The sequence below is a fragment of the Bubalus bubalis genome, chromosome 17 (genome assembly GCF_019923935.1).
Source record: "Bubalus bubalis isolate 160015118507 breed Murrah chromosome 17, NDDB_SH_1, whole genome shotgun sequence".
NCBI lineage: Eukaryota > Metazoa > Chordata > Mammalia > Artiodactyla > Bovidae > Bubalus > Bubalus bubalis.
This window is the reverse complement of record NC_059173.1, coordinates 6,160,787-6,174,711: the sequence shown is the minus strand read 5'-3', so window position 1 is coordinate 6,174,711 and position 13,925 is coordinate 6,160,787. Positions and strand designations below refer to the sequence as shown.

General features: G+C 47.8%; 1 pseudogene; it reads right to left on the bottom strand.

The window, feature by feature from the left end:
- Positions 1 to 3,130: 3,130 nt before the first annotated feature.
- LOC112580024 lies at positions 3,131 to 3,210 on the bottom strand (annotated as a pseudogene).
- Positions 3,211 to 13,925: the final 10,715 nt, after the last annotated feature.

Below are 13,925 nucleotides of genomic sequence, written 5' to 3'. Positions count from 1 at the left end.
TTTTAAGAAACTTATTTTTCTCTAAAGGTGATTATTCCAAAGTCAGGCACCAGCCTTCCAAAAAGCATTGGACAAAGCTGCATTTTACATTTCTATACACCCATTATATCAATCAATACACTGCCAAAGACACAGTAGGTAAGGAGTATGGAGACTTAGCAGCAAACATTGGCCCAACAAGTGAAAAACCCTTCACCAATACATTTTCTAATCAATCTTTTAACTACTCAAAGGAATCTGTGTTTAGGCAGTTTAGAACATCTCCTGCCTCTCACAGTTGGGAGGCTCTGAACAATCACATGTGGCCGGAAAAACCCATTCAGGCAGGCTAGAGGATTTCCAAAGGAGTTTGTAGGTTGAAACACTGTCACACCCAGGAATTATTAACTGGAGCTGTAAGCTAACTCTTTTTTTTTCCAGAGAGAGGTAGTGGGAGACAGCCCCCCGTAAAGTCAGAGGTGTAGGTGAAAGCACAAAGCAGAAAGTAGGCAGACTCTGGTTTTGGGGGTAGATGCTCGAGAATTTCCATGGGGACTCCTGAGGCTCGATCCCGCCTTTGCGTATGCCGAGCCTCCTTCCTCATGACCTTTGTCATGGGCGGAGTGCCTCACGCTGGCTCCAGGCAGTGATAGAATTCCAGTTAAGCTATTACAGATCCTCACTCAATATGCAATATGCCGGCTCCCAGCAACCAGGGAAGCCCTAAGTCTGCTGAAATTCTGCAACTAGCCAATACTAGATTAGCTTAATCTTGCCTCACCTGTCCTTCTTGCAAAAACCACAATCAGGTCTCTGGCACATGTTTTCTTCTTGTTCCTTCTGCCTCCCTACCAGAATCTCCTCCTGGTGTTTCCTCACATGGCCCAGCCTGTTGTGTCCCCTCCTCTTGGGAAATGTGAGCAACAACCATGTTTTTTTTTTTTTTTTTCTAATTTAAAAAAAAATCAAAAAATAGTTTGTTGCCCTGGGTCTTCATTGCTGTTCTCAGACTTTCTCTAGTTGCAGCGAGCTGGGGCTCCACTCTAGTTGCTGTGCTCGGGCTTCTCATTGCAGCGACTTCTCTTGTTGCGAAGCACAAGCTGTAGAGCAAGCACACTGGCTTCAGTAGTGGCGGCTCTTGGGCTCTAGAGCTCCAGTTCAGTAGCTGTGGTCCCCCGGTTAGTTACTCACAGCCTATGGGATTCTCCCGGACCAGAGGTTGAACCCCTGTCCCCTTCATCGGCAGGCAGATTCTTAGTCACTGACCCACCAGGGAAGTCCAAACCATCTTTTCAATGGCAGTCATCTCCTGATCACCATTGTAAAACAAACAAAAAACTCCTGTGCATATTTTAACACAAAAGAGAAGGAAGGAGGATAGAAGAGAATAGAGGAAGGAAGAGAGGGAAATAAGAGGGAAAATGGAACAGGAGAAAGAAGGAGAGATTAAAAAAGGAGGAAGAGAAAGACTGAAGAATAGAGAGGTGGAGAAAAGAGGAGAAGAAATCAAGGTGAAAAGGAAGGAAGGAGGGAGAGAGGTTGGGAGAGGGAGATGAGGAAGAGAGGAAGGGAGATGGCACATGAAAGTTATATTTGAAACCAACATTTTTTTTTTCATGGCTCAGAATATTTACCTTTTGGTGAAATTCAATGTCTGGGTTCATTTAGCCACGGTTGACTCTCTTGACCCTGGGCAGCTTGAAAACAGACAGTGTGAATCAGTGACTCAGAATAGTTTCAGAAAATATTTTTCACTGGCTGTGTCAAGAAAAAGAGCACTGTTCAACCCAAGTGCACTACTCTGTGAGAAGAGAGGGGGGAGGTTCCACCTCAGACTGGCTACTTCTCAGGTCTGTCCTCAGCAATTAGCTGAGAAGAGACCGAAATGGCTCCGCTGGGTCTCCCTTTCCCTCCAAGACAGAGTGCCGCCCCCGAAGGGATGTGTAAGCCCAGTGACTCTTGGAAGCAGCAAAGCTCAGAGCTCAGCTTGTGGGCTTGGAATCTTGGTTCTGCCACTGTTTGCTGTTTGCTTGGGCAAGTCACACCTCTGACATCCTCATTCTTAGCTCAGAGGTGGCTGGCTCTGCTGAGATTTCACAAAAGTATGACTGTAAGGACTTTGGCCACCTGATGTGAAGAACTGACTCATTTGAAAAGATCCTGATGCTGGGAAAGATTGAAAGTGGGAGGAGAAGGGGACAACAGAGGAGGAGATGGTTGGATGGCATCACCGACTCAATGGACATGAGTTTGAGCAAGTTCCAGGAGTTGGGGATAGACAGGGACGCCTGGTGTGCTGCAGTCCATGGGGTCACAAAGAGTTGGACACGACTGAGCTACTGAACTGAACTGAACTGAAGGACTGAGTGGGGGCTACTACTGTTTCCTTTGTGGCTCAGCTGGTAAAGAATCCGCCTGCAGTGCGGGAGAGCTGGGTTCGATCCCTGGGTTGGGAAGATCCCCTGGAGAAGGGAAAGACTACCCACTCCAGTATTCTGGCCTGGAGAATTCCATGGACTGTGTAGTCCATGGGGTTGGAAAGAGTCAGACATGACTGAACGACTTTCACTCACTTAATTTTGCATTAGCATGTCCCTGTGTGGTTTTGGTCTGGACCTACCAGCTCCCTGGTCCTGTGGGGATAGAAGATGATTCTGAGGTCCAGTCTGGTTTCCCCCTGGTGTGAGGACTACCCTCTCTGTGAGGGTCCCTCTGAGGGTTAGAGTGCTTCCTGGACCTCGTTCCTTAGGGCACACTCCCCTTGCCCCTACATCACAAGTCCATCCTCTGACCAGGGAGAGGAAAAGGGAGCTTCCACAGCAGGTCCTGAGCATCAGCAATGTGCAAGCCCCAGGGCTAACCACTTCACATCTGTCATTTCATTTAAGCCTCAGAGTAGCCGGTAAAGTGGCTGTAATTATTCCCATTTTACAGATGCAGGAGCCTGAGGCTCAGTGAGATGATGTAGGTTCTTTAGAGTGATACAGCCAGTAAACGGCAGAGCCAAGATCTGAGTCAATCATGAGCTTTCTGCAGTCCTCCCTGCCTCCTAAGATGCAATATTATGACCCGAGGTGGTCACCCCTCAGAAGGATGATGTAGGAAGTAGTGCTTTGGAGCCATTTCTGCAGCAGGATTGGCTTCACATAGCTTAGGGTGTTATCTTCAAATATTTTAAAGGGATAAGAACAGATACCACACTTGATCTTAGCCAGAAGGCCAAGAAGCGATTATCTTCAAATATTTCAAAAGTTAGATTTAAAGAAAAAAACACAAAGCGTTGAAAAGTACAAACAACTGGTGGTAATGCATCTGTCTCTCTATTTGTCCATGCATCTAGTCTATCTGTTGTTCTATCTTTCCATCTCTCTCTGTCCATCCTCCTGGTCTCTCTCTCCCTATCTCTTTATCCTTCATTTAATCTCTCAATCTCTATCCGTCCATCTAATCTGTCTATCTATCATTCTAAACCACACACATGCCCACGCACACACTACATTCACTTGCACAGACACATATATGCATCAGCTCAATGGAGTTAATTAAGTTAAAACTACAGTAAATCTGACAGGCTCAGATTAACACAATGGTCAAAACTGTAGGAAATACAGTATTTTGAAAAAGAATAAATCCAGCCAATTACAGATTTATGTTGACGCCAGCTTGGTTACTACAGTTTTACAATAATCATTGATCAATCAGCGTTTTACGACAAAACTGTAATTTTCATGTGTTTCACCTTCACCTAAAAGTTTCCTCGTTTGCTTAATTCCCAGAATGCGATTCCGTAAATCTTTCTTCCTGCAATATTAAGTAGATAATAAGAATGCCATGTAAGATTTGCTTATGGTTTAAAGCACAGTTGCAAATGATTTATAATTAGGGCCAAATCCAAGACAAAACATTATTAAAGTCAAAACCTGCTGTAAATTGGCCCGATCTGCTGAGGCTTTTAGCAATTTATTGGGGTTTGATGACAGTATTCCCTCTGGTGAGATCCAAGGGGTCAGCTGACACCAAGGGGAGATATTTATGAGTAGGGGGATGCTGTGGAAATCATCGGGACATCCCTAGTGGCATCAGCCAAGGGGACAGATGTGACTCCATGTGCCATCTTCGAAGGCAAAACTCTCCTGACAACTTAGCCGCCAATGAGGGACCCGAGTCTACTCTGCTTCCCCCATGGGCTGATCACCTTGGAATTTTCAGTTCAGAGATTTATCTTGAATAAGTCTGATGAGTAGAGAGTCATTGGTGCAAAATGTGTTTATTGAGCACCTATTATGTGCATATCCCCTGGAGGAGGGCACAGCAACCCACTCCAGTATTCCTGCCTGGAGAATCCCATGGACAGAGGAGTCTGCCAGGCTACAGTCCATAGCGTCACAAACAGTAGGACATGACTGAAGTGACTTAGCATGCATTAAGTGCAGGATATAGGGCTACAGTGGTTTGAAATTGAGGCAAATGTCCCTGCTCTCATAGCGCGGTGTGGGCAAGAGACAGACAAGACCTCTTCCTGGTGGTGGTGGTGGTGGGGACGCAGGTTGAGGAGGGTGGGAGGGAAGTCAGTAGGGTGTGAGGGTTGATAGTAAGAGGTGGGAGGGATGCTGGTGGGGAATGGGGAGAGAGGCAGTTGGGAGGGAGGCTGGTAAGGTCCATTTAAAACAGAGTGGTCAGGGAAGGCCTCCTGCAGGAGGTGGTTTTCATCAGAGTCATGGGTAAGGGACTAAACTATGGGCTGTCTAGGGAAAGAGCATCTCAAGAGGAGGGACCAGGCAATGCAGAGTTATTGAGAGGAGAGTGTCCCCAGCAGGAGCCCAGTGTGACTGGAGCAGAGTGATGGAGGCCTCTGAGCCAGATCTGATCAGATCGGCATTTAAAATAATGGTTGTTCTGACTGCTGTCTGGAGAACAGACTGTAGGGGGCAGGAGTGGAATCAGAAAGGTGAGGTTGGAGAATTTCCCGTCCACTAGCTGTAAAGTATGACGGTAAGGTGGCTCAAATGGGGAGGCTGTGGTTGAGACGGGGAAAGAGGGTTGCGTTTGAAGCAGTTTTTGTAATTGAGTTGTCAGGACTTGTTGATGAATTGGATATCGGATGAGACAAGAAGACAGGAGTAAAGGTCAAGTCCCAGGTTTCTGGCCTGAGCAACTGGGGGAACAGTGTTGCCATTCCCTGAAATGGGGAGGATGAGGGAGTGGTACCAGGTTAGAGAAAGGGTGGAGTGGCATCGAGTCTCTGGAGATGGACGTCTGAAGTTTGAGATGCCATTAGTGTCCAGCTGGGGATGTCAAGGGGGCTGGTGGATGTATGAGTCTGGAGTCTAGGAGAGAGGTCAGGCTGGAGATATAAATTTTGAAGTCATCAGCCCGAGGATGGTTTTAAAGCCATGAGATCACCAAGAGCTGAGGACAGAGAAGTCTAAGAGAAGGCCTGTAGGCTGAGTCTTGGAGCCTGCAACATTTAGACACTGAAGGGGAGGATAAATGTGCCACACAGGATGTGGGGAAGCAGCTGTCATGCAAGAGAATGTGGTGTCCTGCAGGTGAGCATAAAACCAAGGGTGAGGCCACCAACTATATCAAAGACTGCCAGGGGGTCAAGTAAGAGGAACAATAGAACCTGACTGCTGGCTTTGGAAACATGGCTGTCAACACTAAAAATCTTGAGTTCTTGGACCACCTTTTGACATTTCATCATTGACCTTCACCAGGAGACATTCCAAGAGTCAGTGGTATCAAAATTGCTTTGTTTCTTGGAGACGTATCTTTGAGGAACACCCTGCAATGCTTCACAGCTGCCTAGGCATGAGCACTCATGGAGGTATTTCTCCCAGGAGAACTTCACAGAAATCTCTTTCTTCTGAATGACTGAATCCCCCTTTTCCAAACTCCTGGATTCCTGGTTACTTCTTTGCATTGGCCACCAGTTGCCTGGCACCTGTGTAGGGATGCATTTTTGTGTGTCAAACTTACTCTTGGCTCCCTCTTATTTTTTATTCTAAGTTTCCTGGTTCCTTTCCCCTGTTTACCTTGTCTATTTTATTTGAGTCCTCTGTTAATGTGTGCATTTCTCTCAAATGTGTATATTTCTGGAGTGTAATCACCGCAGATCTTTTTGGAACCATATGGGGGTGGTAAATAGGATAGCAAATGCCAAACGTATGACTGCCTCATAGATACCACTGGATCTCCTAGGAACTTGCGTGTGTCACCATGGAGAGGAAACAGACCTGGGCACAGAGCCAGGAGATACTTATTCCATTTCTCCCTCTGCCACTAAATAGCTGTGTGACCTTGGCAAATCAGTTCCCCTCTCCGAGCTTCAGTTTCTTGGACTATCATACACAGAGGGTTGCACTAACTCAGGGTGAGCACATATGAGGCACACACGTACTACCGTCACCGAGCTCCTCAGCAGACATCACTAATCCATAAGGCACTCTTTGGCATTAAGCTTAGATAAGACCTCAGAATCCTTCTTAACGCAGCACTTCAGGCTGCAGCTACAGATTGACAGGAGTTGGTGTGCTAAATGAGATCTTATTGCCTTATAGGACTAAGTAATATCTCAGAGTGAGACTAATGGCTGGCCATGAACTTGTGCTGTGGTAGTCTCTGTAGCGACATTCCAATGCCCCCAAGAAAAAATTCCAAAGCAGAGGAGGGTTGAAAAGCTCTATAATAATTGTAAAGTGCGCCATGCATATCCTGGCATTTGTCATCGAATATATCATCAAGAATGACATTTGGACCATGCCTGCCGTGTATCTAAGATGAGAGTTTGGAAACCTGAGATATAAAGAATTGCCACCTATCCAAGTCTGAATGCTTATTCTTAGAGATAGATTTGTCTTCTGTTGGAATAAGCAAAGTCATTTAATTTCTACAGTTTTCAAAACATTTTTGTGTGTTTTCTTTCCAAATAGCAATAGGAACGTAACCCAGTATTTCTATCCAAATCATCCATCATTAAGTCTGGAGGGAGAAACTTTCCTTTATAGACAGCCTAGGGTAATTACTTTTAAATTAATTGATTAGAGAACTCCCTGTCCCTGCACATAACTTATGCATGTACTTATGTCTGTGTTCTTGTTTACAATTTTATTTATTTATTTAGTGTTGGCTGTGCTGGGTCTTCGTCGCTGCTCGGGTTTTCTCGAGTTGCCACGAGCAAGGTCTGCTCTCTAGCTGCTGCGCATGGGCTCTTCACTAGGGAGTCTTCTCTTGTTGTGGAGCACAAGGCTGTGGGGTGCATGGGCTTCAGTAACTGCGGCACATGGCCTCAGGGCTCGTGACTCCCGGGCTCTAGAGCACAGACTCATGGGCTTAGTTGCTGGCAGCACGTGGGATCTTCCCAGACCAGAGATCGAACCCATGTCTCCTGTATTGGCAGGTGGATTTTTTTTTTCTTTTAACCACTGAACCACCAGGGAAGCCTGTCTATATTTTTTGTCCAGGATTCACTGAGCCCTAACTATATGACTCATGCAGTACTAAGACTCTTCCTTCCAACAACCTTAGGAGGTAGCTAATTTTATTATTCCCATTTTATAGCTAGAAAATTGAGGCTCGAAGAGGTGAACTAATTAGACCCACGTGTTTCCTGGAGACATCTTCATTGGCATCTCTGATGTAATAAAATTCTAATCATAAAATTCTTAAAAGGATTCTGATTCCCTACATTTGTTTTTGAAACACTAATAAGAAATTGACGATGGCTTTAATAGAGGGTATGTGAGCAGACTTTTATCTCAGACAGAAGGTGATTTTTTACATTTATCTATCTCCTCTTTAATCACTGTGAAGTATGCACTGTTAATGGTCCTCCTTTTACAGACGAGAAAACGAGATTTTGGAAGCAGTGCCTTGCCTAAGGTCATAAGATTTGAACCCTCTGTGTGTGTTCGCTCCAGATTCCTTCTTCTGTGATAAACTTCCTCTCAGGGTTAAGTACAAGCAGACATCATTCCTTCTCAGAAATGAAAATGAAAGGACAAGATGATTTTGGGGACTTCCAAACGTGGACCCTTTAAAAATTCATGTGCACAGATGCCAAGGGTGGAGGGAGAGAGACTTGGCCACTGGGACAGACGTGGTGTCAGACGGCTGCCTCCATATGGTGATCTTGGGCTCCTCGTGGGTGACAAGTGGGTTGGTTACCAGGCTCCGCAGGCAGAAATGAATTTGGGGGGTCCACTCTGGTCCAGGAGCTACCAGTAATAAATGCTTCCGGAATGAATGATGGCTGAATGAATGAATGATCGAACAGTCACCCTGCTTGTTTCCGCTCCGCGTTGTCAGACCAAACTCGAGTAAATATCCTATACACTACATCTTAAAAAAAAAACCCACCCCTTTACAGTGTTGAGCCTTAAACATCGTGCCTGCTCTGCCCTCCGAGCTCCAGAGGCACAAACGGCCCTCCCCACTTCCCCACCCCACCCATTTCTGCCTTTAGAATGGTACCCAGGGAATCTGCTGCAGCAGCAGGAACCGGCTGACAACACAATTCTTCCTGTTTCCTGGGACAGCCTTTATTTTGCTTTGTTCTGCACTTGAAAGTGAGCAGGCACCAGACTGTCAAGAGCAGCTCCTTTCACTGAGCTGCTTGGGACACGGGGGATGTTAGGCTGGGTGGGGGAGGGGGACGGAAGCCAGCCCTGCGAAGGAGGCAGGGGGCGGGGTGGGCGAGGGGGCTGGGTGTGACTCCATCCCTGCTGCGTGACCCTGGATGCATCCCTGGCGCTCCCTGAACCTAGGTTCCACTGTCTCAGAATCCAGGAGGCTGGGTGAGGTGCTCCTGAGGTTCTTTCTAGTTCGAAAACATACCTTGAGGGATACACACGTTCACCGTCCGCGCCTTGAGGAATAAATCCTTGATGGTCTGATTTCAAAAACAACAGATGCCTGCTCCTTCCCAGAGCGCATCTTTGGAGAGAGGCAGGGGAGAGGGTTTTGGGACCCCTGACTCTGAGGTCGGGGAGGGGAGGATGGCCCAAGATGGGAGAAGAAAGACTTGAAGATAATGAGAAATTGCATCAACTTTCCCCAGAGCTGTTTCTGGCTCTGGAAGCAAGCAAAAATAAAGCAGGAGGGGGAGAAAAGAAACACATACACACACACACACAACAGGCATTTATTTTGGAGCTGTATCGGAAGCAGAAGTGTCAACTGGCTGAAATGCCGCCTTCTCCTGCCGGCTAACGTGTGGGTGACAGCCCGCACATCCAAATGAGGGAGCGATTAGACCGGGTTCGCCTCTGAAGATGGATTTCTTGGTTGGGGGAGCGGGCTGGGGGGCTGGGCTGGCGTAGAGGGGACGGCAACGCAGGCTCTGGCAAGTTAATTAGGGTTCAGGAGTCCATCGAGCAGGGGGAGGCTGGATTTGCATAAAGCCCATTTACATAATGTTCTTCACAAATTGTGCAGCCCAGAAGGCTTCTGGGCTGGCAGGAAGGTGCTGGGGGGTTGGGGGGGTGGCGTGCTGCACTGGTTAGATGCCTGAGGCGGCAGCAGCCAAGGGGGAAGGGCAAGGCCCAAGACCCAAGACAGGGCCTCCTGCCTGCCCCGTCTGTCCCTACCATGGCCTACCCTACAGCAACCTTCCCCCAGGCCTCCCGGGGCATGTCCCAGCCCTGAACTGCCCCCAAGCACCTCTGTGATCACAGCTCTCCCTTGCTTAAAGCCTGTTGTGGGCTCCTGCAGGATGACGTCACCTTACCCATAACCAGCCTGCTGACCCCTCCTGCTCCCCTGACCCGATCATCATTTTTGTTCCCTCTTCATACCTATGCTCAGTCCCCCTGAAGGACCCCTGGCTCCTTGAGCGTGTTTTTCTCTTCCTGGCCTCTGCTCCTATCTTGGAATGTCCTCCTGCATTCTCATTGGCCAGACTCTTTGTGACAAACCCCTCCCCCGGTCCCAAACACTCCCCGCCCCGCCCCCCCCCCACCCCGCTCTTGGGGCATTTACTCACATCCTGCAGCCTCCTGCCGTGGACGGAAGCCCCTCTGGCATGGCCAGAACTCGTCATGCTGCCTAGTACTTGCTCAGGGGACGGCCCCTTACTCCATCAGGCTGGGACTTCTCCAGGAAAGGGATGTGCTTGATACATCCTGTATCCAGCAGGGCAGGGCCATGTAAACAGTGGTGTTAGGCGTGCATACTCAGTTGTGTCTCACTCTTTGCACCCCACGGACTGCAGCCTGCCAGTTTCCTCTCTCTGTGGGATTTTCCAGGCGAGAATACTGGAGTGGGTTGCCATTTCCTCCTCCAGGGGATCTTCCCAACCCAGGGGTCGATCCCGAGTCTCTTGTGTCTCCTGCATTGGCAGGTGGCTTCTTTACCACTGGCGCCACCTGGGAAGCCCCATGCAACAGTGGGCACCCAGTAAATGTTGATTGGAGGAATGAGACAAGTCCGCTCAGCCACAGATGGAGAGCAAGCAGGCTCCCGTCTGCCCGAAATGAAACAGACCAGTTCTTCAATTTCTCTGGGTTTCCCCCGCTCCACCTCCTTTCTTATAATCATCAACCAATCCTGTGTTTGAGCCTCAGTGGACAAGGTGAAGTTACCCAGGAGAATAGATGTTCTCTGAACTGGACCCTCCACTGGAAGTAGGATAATAAGAGGGAGACAGAAGGGCAAAGGACATCCCAGGCTGGGGAGATAGGGAGGTTGAAAAACACACTGAGTATTTAGAACATGGAAAGAGGGATGAGTGGGCTGGAGCCAGAGGTGAAACAGGAAAATTTTCGTGAAGTCTTCAGTTCTGAGCTAAAGAGGCTGACATAGATCTGGTCGATTTTTCTATGCCTCTGAAGATCTGCGTTCAAGGAGAAGAAAGGAAAGAGCGGCCCCGAGCTGATGTGCCACTCAGTGTGATTCCAGTTCACAAACGCACACAGGAGGTGCCACTCCCCCCATAACTACCAGCTTGGGGGGCAGGCATGCTGTCCTCATTCACCAGGGTCCCACAGTGCTCAAGCAGGGCTTTGAGCTCTGGTTTCAAATCCTAGTCGGCCTTCTGGATTTATTTGTGTGTTAGAGAAGTATGGAGAAAAAAAAAAAGGAACCAGAGGAGCGAGGCCAAGAAAGGGGTCAGAGAGAGGCAGGCAGGCAGATGGCCAGAGAGAGGAGGAAAGGAGGAGTTTAAGGGGAGGCGGCTGAGAACGTCAGGGGAAAGGAGGAAATTCACAGGTGTCAGTCGCCCTTGGGGAGAGCAGTAGGGATGCTTTTGGTCCCGGACAGCCCAGTCTGATAGAACCTTCTGTGACAGACTTCTCCATCCAAGGTCCAAGGCAATAGCCCCTCGCCTTCTGTGGCCACCGAACCCTTGGAATGTGGCCGCAGAACCAAGGAATTGGAGTTTAACTGCATTTAAATTTAAATGCGAACAGCCATGTATTTAAATGTATTAATATATATTTAAACGTGAACGGTCGTCTGAAGGCGGTGGCTGCATATCTGAAGTCCTGCCCTGAGAACAGTCCTTCTTGCCTCTATCAGGGGTCCAGCTTGGGTTTCCTTCGAGTCCTTCTCGGCCCCCAACTCTGTGGCTCTGTTCTGAAACAGCGTCCCTGGTGTTTCTCTCGCTCACATTCCTGGACATCCCTCCCACACGAAGGTTTAATTTTAGCTGATTCTCTCAAGGACAAAGTATATATTTTTATTTTAATTTATGTCACCTGAACCATTTCCAAGTTTTACTTTTAGAACCTGTCAATATTAGTGACATGTGGCATTTTAGGTACTTTTCTGCTGGTGGGGCCGAAATTTATTGTCATTTTATGTCACTTGGCAAAATGCACAAAACGCCAGAAGTGTTATAAACAGAGACGATTTATGTTCGGGTTGGGGTGAGGTTAAGAGAATGAATATAATCCATTTTTTTTTTCACAGACTTTTATGCGAGTGTGCTGGCCAGCCGGCAGGTGCACATTTGACACTCGGTGGGATGTCTTTTCCAAGCAACAGGAGATGGCAGATGCAGACGGAGCCCAATTACCGCTGCTCTGGCCTGATCACACCATGCTCTTGTGTGTGTGTGTGTATGCGGATACTTGCCCCAGTCTTTGGCACCCAGCATGGGGCTGTGCACACAGTAGGGCTCAATTAAAGCATGTGGAAGAAATAATGAAGAGGGGGAATTTGAGACATAAATGGGAATTCTTGTGACTCCTCTATTCCACTCTCATAAGAGTGATCTTTTAGACCCTAGTCCCTCCACTGCTCTAAACCTTTCAATGGCTCCCCAGGACCCTTGAGTTCTAGCTCAGCAGGTCTGTCAAGACCTGGCACCTGAGGGTGTCTCTGTCTCGCCTTCTCTGAGTTACTTGCCATGCTCTGAAATGTTCGTATTCTTACTGCATCTTGCTTTTGCTGTTCTGCAGTTGGAAGTGCCCCGGATCCTTCTTCTGCTGGTTATTCTTCAGTAACCAGCTCCAACTCCTCTGTCCTTTGCAACCTTCACCCCTCTATCTTCCCAAAGAGAACTGATTGCTCCTTCTTTGGGGAATCTCCTGCCATATCTATCTATCTAGACATATTAATAGGTAGCCACATATGTATCTAGATATTTTTGTTGTTGTTGCTGTTTAGTTCCTAAGTTGTGCCCGACTCTTTGCGACCCCATGGACTATGGCCTATCATGCTCCTCTGTTCGTGGGATTGTCCAGCAAGAATATTGGAATGGGTTGCCATGTCCTCCTCTAGTATCTCTCTATCTATATCTCCACTGAAGAACTTTTCACAATACCTTGTTGGCTTTGCTCTCTGTTGCTTCCTTCCCCAAAGAATGGTCTGGGGAGATGTATTCATCTTATGCTGGGTCTGCACGGAGAATCTGACAAAGGAAAGATAATTGGATGCCATAACAAATGGGTTCCAATCAGGTTGGTCTCCAGCATTCCCATGGCTGACTTAGGATTCAGCTGTGTTGCGTCTGCTAAGTCAATTACCCTTGTCCTCCTCCTTTCCAATTTCTGAACCTTATGGCTATTGTCTTTTCCCTCAGTGCACCCTGTCCTTAGATGTTTATGCTTTGAAAAATTCCTTTACTGTAATTTTATTGGGTTTCGTGGAGGGAAATATATTCAAGGGGTTTGTTCAGTTCACCATCTGAACTGGACGTCAGTAACAAGTGAACTGGAAGTTTAGACTTTGGGCAAATTGCTTCTCTTCCTTGGGTCTCCAGTTCTTCACCTATGAAAGGAGGGAGTTGGGCTGGATGAGTGCTAGGGTCCAGCCAAAGTCTTGGAGGGGGACAGTGCTGGTCAGACGAGCTTGATGGGTGGTGAACAGGGGTTTGGATTTTATGTGAGAGCAGCCACCCACTGAGATCCTCTGTGATGACCAGCACTCTCCTTGTGCTTCGAATTCTCTTTCTGGCACTGGTGTCCTGCCTCCCAAACACTGCAGGTAGTGGATGGATTTGAAGTTCCCCCTTATTCAACCCCTGACAGTCACAGACTCTCATCCAGTTCTGCAGCTTACCCAGAGCACTCACCCTCACCTAGTGGAGCTCTGGGGCCAACCCAGTGAGAAATCTTGAATCCCATCTTACAGATGAGAAATCTAAGCCTCGGGAAAGGCAAGGGACTTGCCTAAGGTCATCAGGTAAATCAATAAGGAGCCAAGTGCCAGCCTTGGTCTGACTGACCTTTGACCCTGGTGTGTCCAGCATCTCCCCCGTCATGGATGCTCAGCTTCTATTTATATGGGGTGGGAAGTGATGACCCTTGGATTGGGTCACAAAGGAGCCATAAGGGCAAGAAACATCATTTAAAAATGAATCATGCAGCATGGGACTTCCCTGACTGTCCAGTGGATAAGACTCTGTGCTTCTCCTAGAAGAGGCACAAGTTCTGTCCCTGGTCAGGGAACTAAGATTCGAAATGCTGCATGGCACAGCCCAAGAAATAATAAATTATACAGCATGA